Raw genomic sequence first — 9,300 nt, 5'->3', positions numbered from 1 at the left:
CAGCCAATGGACACCTATAGCTTCTGTCGGCCTCTGAAACAGACACAGACACGTCAAGAAAGGTTCTGGGGCTGCGGCATCGCCATGTAACCCTTTATGAGAGGTCGGGGCTAGACGGGAGTCCCCTGTCTGCGATCCGCCTCTTGGAATCCAGGGGGTTAGAGCGCAGTCTGTGCCTTGGCCTCGTTTAGGGCCAACCTGCGGGCTCAGGAGTGTTTCGGGGGGTCGGCTGAATGCACTCAGTGTATTCCTGACCAGGGTAAGACTCACAGCTCCCCCAAAAGAAAAACAGTTCTGGCCAAGGCTGTGTGCTGCCACACTTTGCTGAGGAGTCTGGGAAACTCACCGGTGTTGACAGAGAGAGTAGCATCTGGTAAATGTCAAGGAGGAGTCGACACGGTGAGCTCTGTGGCTCTGGGCGTGTCAGCGCCCCTCTCTGGCCTTCCTTGCCTGGGGTTCTGGGCACAGCTTCTAAGGTTTCCACTGATTCAGGTATTAAAATATTTAATCACTATAACTACCATTTTTTCTTGTGCAGCAAGAGTTTGTGTTCCTTTTACAAAGCCCCTCTGGACAGTTTATCTTACTTAATCTTCTCACCCTGCTGGGGTCAGTAAGTCAGGTGTCACGCTCACATTTCACAGATAAAAGCCCTGAGGCTGAGTGATTGAGCAGGGCCCCAGCACTGCGCAGTCAAAGCATTTGCGATTCAATGTTTAGTGCCTTAGCCCAGCATCCTAGGTCCCAAAATAGTTCCATACTAGTGGACTCTTTCGACAGCTATGTGTTGAGTGCCTGTTGTTAGCTAGGCCCTGCACTCAGCACGGGGGGCCGTGCAAGTTAACAAACCGATAAAATCTCCGCTCTCTTGGGACTTCATTGAACAGGAGAAAAACAGCAATAAACAAACAGATGGCATGTCAGAGGGGGGAAATAAGGCAGGATGAGAAGGGTAGGGGCCATCTCAAGCTAGAAGGGCACTGCAATATTGTGTAGAGTGGAGACTTAGGGGGTCTCTCTCCTCAGGTGATACTGAAATAGAACCCTAAAAGGACGTGAGGGTGCAAGCCGTGTGACTGCAGGAGGAAAAAGCATCCCAGGTGCTGAGGGCGGCAAGTACAAAGGCCCTGAGGTAGGGACAAACTCGATGTGTTCATGAAATACAGGGAGGCCCGTGGGCTCACATTTAGATTCTACATTTGAGACCTCCTAGGAGAACAAGGTGTATTTTTACTACCTTTTCCAAACACCATCTATTTTGGAAATATAAATGTATCAGCCATTGCTTTAAAACAGTTTAATCATAAGATGTTCATTGCCCTCTGGTCCTCTTTCACCTTGAGACTTGGCTGTGGCCCTTGAGCAGTTCTGAGTGAGGACAAAAGGAAGACCAAGCTGAAGGGGGCTGAGGCTCCTGTAGTTGTGTCATGAACATGGAGTGAGTCATCGTATGTCTGGTGTCAGCAATCATCTGAGCAGCTCTCCAGGGGAGCTGACCATGGACCTTTGTGAGAGGTAAACAGATGGCAGCCTGGGCAGGATGAGTTAACATCCTTCTAGGCGGGGCTTGGAAGAGAGAATCCAGTCCCGGCCATGAGATCCATCCTGGTCCTAGCCCCGGATCTGTCCTGGTGCTTGCCTGGAATACTCCAGGCCTCCTTCCTCTTTTTGGAGTGGAATTCACTGCGCTCACAGAGTTTATCCAGTGCTCTAGAGATGTGGGGTTGAGTAAGGAAATCTGAATGACATCAATCCATTAGTGATGAACCAGTATTTCCTGAGCCCTTCCTAAATGTCAGGCCCTGCGTTTGGAATGTGGAGGGATACAGAGATTCATAAAACCTGGGTTCTTCTCTCTTGGGGCTTATAGACAACTGTGGGGAAAAGATTTGTGTCCAGGAAAGGCGAAGTGACGTATCAGAAAATGCACAAAGCAGCGTGAATTACCATCCCTCTGTCAGATGGGTGCTTCTCAGACCTGACCATACTAGGGAATCATCCAGGGAGCTTCTTAATGTGGCTGCACAGTGCGCTCACCCCCAGAGATGGGGAAAGGGGGGAACTTCATGTGTCCTAACCTTGGGGTGGGCAAAGTGCAGTGGAGGGCTCTGGGCAACAGTTATTTGAGGGGATGATAGAATTTGTGGGTGAGACAGGGCCTGAGATATCAAGCCCAGTAGATAAGGGAGTGAGGCCCAGAGGGGATGTTTCCTGCCCGAGGTCACACTCAGAGTCCGTGTCAAAGTGGGACTAGGACCCAGGTCTTCTGTGAACCTTCTTCACGTTCACACCTGCCTCTTGGCTCTGATCAGCTCCTGGACATGGTGGCTCCATGACCCCACGCTGAGCTGAGCTTTCATTTATTTATTTATTTTTTGACACTCTGGTCTGTGGCTGGAGGGTTCAAGGGCCTGCTGATTCTGTCCAGAGATGGACTGAGTCCTCCCTGTGCCGCTACCTCTAGGGCAGGAAAGGGAGGTGGGGACCGGCTCAGAGACTGTAATCAGGGTATGGATTGGGGGCCAATGACAGTCACAGCTGACACCACGGTGGTAACTTTTATGAAAGTCAGGCCAGAGCAGACACGATGAAAGTTAATACGTTGATTGAAGTCTTGCCTTTGAGTATAAAAAGATGAACTAAACAAGCACAGGCTGGGGAAGGGAAGGAGGGGGGAGAGCATGGGAAAAGGGGCCTGGAAGATTCTAGCTAATGCTAGGCTCAATTTTATGGGCCAGCCATGTAGGAGGGCACTCAGTTGGCTAATGTGACCTCAGGCTGTATTACTAGAGATCCAGTGTCTAGAACAAAGGAGGTGATGATCTGACTGTATTTTGTGCTGATCTGTCTACACCTGAACATTGCTTTCAGTTGTTTGGAGATATAGTGGACTAATTGGCAATTTTTGAGAAGATGAGGGCCAGGGGAGCAAAGGGACACGAAAACATTTCCTTTGGAGAATGTTTTTTTTTTTCCTTTGGAGAACTTTTGAAGGAAATGAGGGTCTCGGTCTTTTTTTTTTTTTTTAAATCCTCAGAGGGATCCTTTGTTTCATCCACTTTCTCCTTAAAAGGTAGAATTTCAACCTGTAAAAGTTATTTCTTCCAGTTCAGCCAGTGGCTTGGAACACTGCTTTGTCAATTGCATGGTGTAAGTGGTCCTGGGGCAGGTCCAGGTGTTGTGGAGTCACCGGGACTGGATGAGACGGGTTCCAGGGCTCCACTAAGCAGGCTTTCCTAGGACCCTACTCCCTACTCCTATCAGAGATCAGTAAGGAAATGGATTGGACGTCTATTCACTTTTTCAAAGATCAGGTCTACTTCATTTACATGTCAAGAAAAATTTCTCAAGTACGATAAAGTGTTTACCATTTTCCTATAGCTCTTCAAATGCCTGACATTCATCTTTGCTCCCTACCTTTAAAATTCCTTTCTTTTTCACATTACCTTCTTTAATTGCTTCTTATTGTAAAAAACAAAGACAAAAAACAAAGACGGGTGGATCTGTTGTGCACATTAGCAGGTCCATACAGAAAAATGCACAGAGGTTTATATGCCATTTACAGTAACAGCTCAGAGTACAGTCAAGAAGGAGAATCTGATATCAGCCTTACTCTGAAAGAAGCCTGTGTAGGATGAGATACCACTGAAGCTTAATCAGAATTTTCCCTCACCAATTATGTAACAGTGGCAAATGTAAAAATTATGCAGTTAAAATACATAGCAGTCACTCCATGTACTGCCCTCTCCCCACTCACCCAACTTCTGAATAACGGGACTTTTTCAAATTTTATTCCCTTTTAGTTCATATTTCATGGAAAAAGCTAAAAAGTCATGTTTTAGCAATATATCCCCATAGAGCATTGCAATTTACCAAGATTTTAATGTATTTGGACAGAAATCTTACTCAAAGATTAGTGATGACTATTTTCCAGCAAATATTGAGTAAAAACTAATTCTAAACCCAATCTGAGGTGATAAACTTCCTTTTCTGGGGGGACACAACTGCTGAGACAATTGTAGCAATTATCCAGGACAATAAAAGAAAGCTTATGACAGTCTGTCATATTATGGTGAGTGTGCATCAAAGCTCATCATGGTTTTTGGTGAGATCTTCCCCATAATTAGTAGCTTGGCTTCCAACAAACATGTTCCAGTTGTCCAAGATCTCCTCCTTAGTGAGCTTCTCATCCTTGTTTTTGTCCGGCTCGTACACCAGGTGCCTGGCCCCAGCACGCGCGTGGTCATAACCTCGCGGGAGGATCCAGCGGCGATTCTCATCTCTGTCCAGCTTCCCGTCCTTGTTCAGATCTCAGAATTCATTAAACTGCTCCCGTTCTGACAGCACCCAGTCTGGCTCAGGGCCATTCTCCTCGTGGGAAAACATATCAGCAATACACTCATCCTGATACACAAGGCCATCCCCGTTCTCGTTGAGGTCCTCCAGAGTTTCCCGAACCACAATTTCCTTCATGTGCTCAAACTCCTCAGGGGGCAGAAAGGTGGTGAACTCCTCCTGGGTGGCTGTCTGGTCACCATCGAGGTCCGCAGGCTTGAACCTTCTCTCATCGCATGGCAGCATCTTTTTAAAGGTGTGATGATCTGAAGTCTCATGAAACTCTGTGGGACCACAGGTATCTTTCAAGGTGCAACGGAAGTTGTGTTTTGTACAGACTCAGGGGAGAGGGAACTTAGAGCTCGGTATGCGGATTACTGCCTCTTGCGGTTGTGATCTTCACATCCCTGGAAGCAGTCACGTGAAGCCTCTACCAGAGAAGGGATTGCTCTAAATAATAGCGATAACGACAGCTGACATTTGTCAGGCGTTACCATGTGCCATGCACACTGTGCATTGATTAACTGTTATTACCCCCATTTCACAGATGGGAAGATTGAGGCACAGAGGGCCACTAAGTTGCTCAAGCTCACACAGGGCAGTGTGGGTCCAGAGTCTGAGATCCTCTAGCACATGAAGAGGGTTTGAGCAACAAGACCTCTAAGATTTTTCCCATCCCTGAGACGCTCAGGTTTTAGGGTGTTCTCTACTGGGACCATCCTCAAGTCATGTACTTCTTGTGGCTTTTTTTTTTTTTTTTGCGGTACGCGGGCCTCTCACTGTTGTGGCCTCTCCTGTTGCGGAGCACAGGCTCCGGACGCGCAGGCTCAGCGGCCATGGCTCACAGGCCCAGCCGCTCCGTGGCATGTGGGATCTTCCCAGACCGGGGCACGAAACCGCGTCCCCCGCATCGGCAGGCGGACTTTCAACCACTGCGCCACCAGGGAAGCCCCCTTCTTGTGGCTTTCAGGTCACACTCCGCGTAAGGCCCAGGAGACAAGACACTGCTGACTCATTTCCCAGCGGCGCAGGCTGGGAACTGCGCCAGGCCACTTGGCCAGCCTGGTGGCAGGTGCCGGTGCCTGTGGTTTGGCGGCGGGTCAGCAGCCGGGATGTGGCCTCAGGGGCTGACCCGTGGGGAGGGCAGTGGGTCCACAGAACCCAGACTCTGGGACCCTTCAGAGAGGGGTTGATTCGGGGATAGGAAAGAAATACAATTCAGAATTCAACAAGACAGACGTGTGAAACTGAAAAGCCCCAAGTGGACTTTACTCAGTGCCAGGGTCAAGCGTGGCTGATGCATGTGCACCTGGGTGACCCTCCCTGGGGGCTGAACTGGGGCTGCTGACAAGCTCTCCAGCACTATTCATCCCTCGACATTGACCCAAGCCCTCCTCGGTAGCCAGGGAGGAACAGGGTACCCTGCTGGAGGAACCTCCCTGCCCAGGGCTCCTCAGAGGTGCTCTGGGTACCGGCGCCCAGCAGACAGTGTAGGGGTGCCTGGTCCCACCCGCTGCCCTGAGGGCTGAAGGGGTCAGTATCATGGCCCGTGGGTGCCCCCAGGGAGCTCCTCTTACGTGCAATCGTATAAGGTTTTCTATAAATGGAGCTCATGGGTGGAATTAAAACTCTAGGAGAGCCTTCTCCTGATTCCCTAGGACCTCCTGCCCTGCATCTTCTAAAGGAGGGTTTTGTGCCTGAAAGTCCCTTCTCTTTTGTTTTTGGACACTTGGGTGACAGAGGAATAGACAAAATCCTGGCACCAAAGAAAGCAGCTGGCCAAACCCTGGTATTCCTACTGATTAGAAGGAATTCGGTTTGAGTTAGTGGTTCCCAAACTTGTCTGATGATAAAACCCACTCGATCAGAACCTTTCTGTGAAGAACCTGGCAAAACTACATTTAAAAATAAGAGTCCCTTCCCCAACTTTTATCATGGAGTGAGACCCTGAGGGAAAAAAGTTTGAGCTACAGACTCAATTCCCAGCACCTTCATCTTGGACTTGAGAGAGCCTTAAGGAATCTACACTAATGATCTGATAAAACTAAAATGTAAAGAACCCAGTGAATGCGAGAGAATGCTTCAAAACCCCTGAAGATTTTCCACCTTTAATTTTAAAAGTTATTTATTATTTTACAAACACTTTAATAGAACTTACTGTGAGCCAGATACGATGCTTGAAAAATATTTGCTCGTTTAATTTTCATAGAACCCAGAGGCCCGGTGGGGTTAAGTCACTTGCCTAGGGTCGCACAGAAGTGGTGGAGTCCAAGTTCAGACCCAGGCTGTCTGGCTCCTGAGTGTTTGCTGTAAACCACTAAGTTGTATGTTTTTTTTGTTTGTTTGTTTGTTTTGTTTTGTTTTGTTTTGTTTTGCTTTGCTTTGCGGTACGCGGGCCTGTCACTGCTGTGGCCTCTCCCGTTGCGGAGCACAGGCTCCGGACGCGGACGCGCAGGGTCAGTGGCCATGGCTCACGGGCCCAGCCGCTCCGCGGCATGTGGGATCTTCCCGGACTGGGGCACAAACCCGTGTCCCCTGCATCGGCAGGCGGACTCTCAACCACTGCACCACCAGGGGAGCCCTATATGTGTTTTTAAAACATCTCTTTTCGTTTGGCCACAGAGCAAACCCTCTCTTCCTAATCATTGTAAACGATAGAACAGCTTCGTCTGCGTGATTTCAAATATTATACTTCCCCCCTGCGGTCCAATTAGCGGGGCTATTTTTGTATGTGGAGCCCAATCCGACTTTCTCTTTGGATGGAAAACCATGCCTATTGTTATGGCAATCCAAAATGCTGTGTGGAAGCTTTAAAGTACAGATTTGAATCCCTTTGTTTTTCACCCCAAATGTTGAAACAAACCTAAGAGCTCTGCTGATTCCTGACAGTTTTGAGTCTCTGCGTTTCAAATATTTCAGACCAGCTTGGGAGCAAACACATGATATTCTGCTTGTTTCTCTTGCACAGTTTATTTTTAAAAGCATGCATCTGGCTGCTTTTTCGTTCCCCAGAAGGAGGAGGGAAATTGCTCCGAGAAGGCGGGTGTTGGATGGAAACTTCTCCCCAAAGCAGGAGGCAGCTCCGTGCGGATCTAGTTCCTTAGTGGGTGCTGTCCCTTGATTGGTCTTGTCCTTCAACCTCAGGCTCAGAGCTTCCAAGCTCTTCCAAGAATCCTCTGACCTGCTGGGCTCCTTGCACGTGGACAGGAAAGAAGATGTTGGTTACTTGTACGTGTCCACCTTTTCAGAGGAATAGTTTAGTCACCCTCTGATCGTCCGTGGTCAGGTCAAATAGAGGACGCCTTTCTGGCTGAGAGAGCCCGTTGTCACAGTGTCACAATCATTACTGAGCATTTGCTACGTGTCAGACGGTGGGTAGCTATGCCATGAAGTAGACATTAAAATCCCCCATTTAAAAAAATTAGAAACTGAGGCCCAGAGGAACTAAGTGTCCTCTACGCCCAAGGTCACGCAGCTCGTGAGAGCAGAGAGGGGACTGGAGCCTGGGTTTGACGCCAGCATCTCTGCTCACTGCACCAGCTCACGGAGCAAGGAGTCATTCTTATCCCTCGTTCCTAACACAGCACCGTGGGAGTCTCTGTAGGAGCAAACGGGCAGCAAATGCACATGACCAGGCAGCTGGAAACTTGTGGGCAGCAGGAGGCAAACTAGCTCTGGCTTGAGATATGGTTCCATTCAGTGTCTTTTCTTCAAGTCCCAGCTCTGCCACCCATTATTGGTATGACCTGCGGGCATGGGATTTGCCCACACCGAGCCTCAATTTCTGCATCTGTAAATTGGGATCACAGCTTCGTCTGCACTGGGTGGTTTCAAAGACTAAATGACATGGCATACAAAGCCCCTGGCAGTGGGAGGCATGTCTCCTCTGAGAGTCTCTGTGGCCCAGCCAGAGCCCTCACCCGCCCCCCCCACCCCCAACCGCTGTCCCCTGTGGGCACTCTCTCCTCCCTGTCATCCCAAGACCTCCTGCCTTCTGAGCTCTCCAGTCAGTTTCAAGTTCCTTAACTGTAAAATGGAGATAATAATATATAAACCAAGTGTCACCCTGCCCCTGGGTCCTCAACAACTCCAGCCTGCTTGGTCCCTTTCCTTTAAGATTCAAGTAATGTTAGCTAGAGGCTTTTCATAGATGTCCAGACTGAGGAAGTTCCCCTCTATTTCTAGCTTGCCAGGAGTTTTAAAATCAATCAATGGGTGTTGACCTTTGTCAAATGATTTTTTTTCCATCAATTAATGGGATCATGTGGTGTTTCTTCTTTAGAATGTTAACATGGTGGATTACAATGATTGATTTTTGAAAACCAAACCAGCCTTTCATTTCCAGAATAAATGCCTCTTGGTTGCTGTATATCCTTCTTTCTAAATATTGCTGGATTTTATTTATATATATTTTGTTGAGGACTTTTGCATCGATGTTCATAAAGGCTATTGATCTCTAATACTATTGATCTTTAATACTTTCTTTATAGGGTTTTTATATCAGGATAATGCTGGCCTAATAAAATGGTTGGGAAGTGTTTCCTCCTTTTTTCTTTTCTGACAGACACTGTGTAGAATGGATATTATTTCTTCTTCAATTGTCTGGTAGAATTCTACAGTGAAATTATCTAGCTTGGAGGGTTTTTTTGTAACTACAAACTAAATTTCTTTAGTTGTTATAGAACTATTCAGGTTATTTATTTCATAGTAGGTGAATTTTGTAGTTTTTGTTTTTTGAGGAACTGGTCCATTTTACCTAAGTTAGAGAATTTATGTGTGCAGAGCTGTCCATAGTTTTCCTTTATTATCTTTTTAATGTTTGTGATATCTCTAGTGGTAGCCCCTCTTTTATTCCTATTTGTGCCTCTCTTTTATTCCTGATTTTGATAATTTCTCTCTTAGTTCCTTTATCAGTCTTTGTAGAGGTTTATGAGTATTGTTGATCTTTTCAAAGATCCAGATTGG

At 47.5% G+C, this 9,300-nt stretch overlaps 1 pseudogene; it reads right to left on the bottom strand.

Annotated features, from left to right (window-relative positions):
- Window positions 1-3,048: 3,048 nt before the first annotated feature.
- On the bottom strand, window positions 3,049-4,600 carry LOC137205724 (reticulocalbin-1 pseudogene; annotated as a pseudogene).
- Between the last annotated feature and the right edge of the window lie 4,700 nt (window positions 4,601-9,300).

This window comes from Pseudorca crassidens, chromosome 14 (assembly GCF_039906515.1).
Source record: "Pseudorca crassidens isolate mPseCra1 chromosome 14, mPseCra1.hap1, whole genome shotgun sequence".
In the NCBI taxonomy this organism is placed as follows: domain Eukaryota; kingdom Metazoa; phylum Chordata; class Mammalia; order Artiodactyla; family Delphinidae; genus Pseudorca; species Pseudorca crassidens.
The sequence above is the reverse complement of the archived record's forward strand: the minus strand, read 5'-3'. Positions and strand labels throughout refer to the sequence as shown.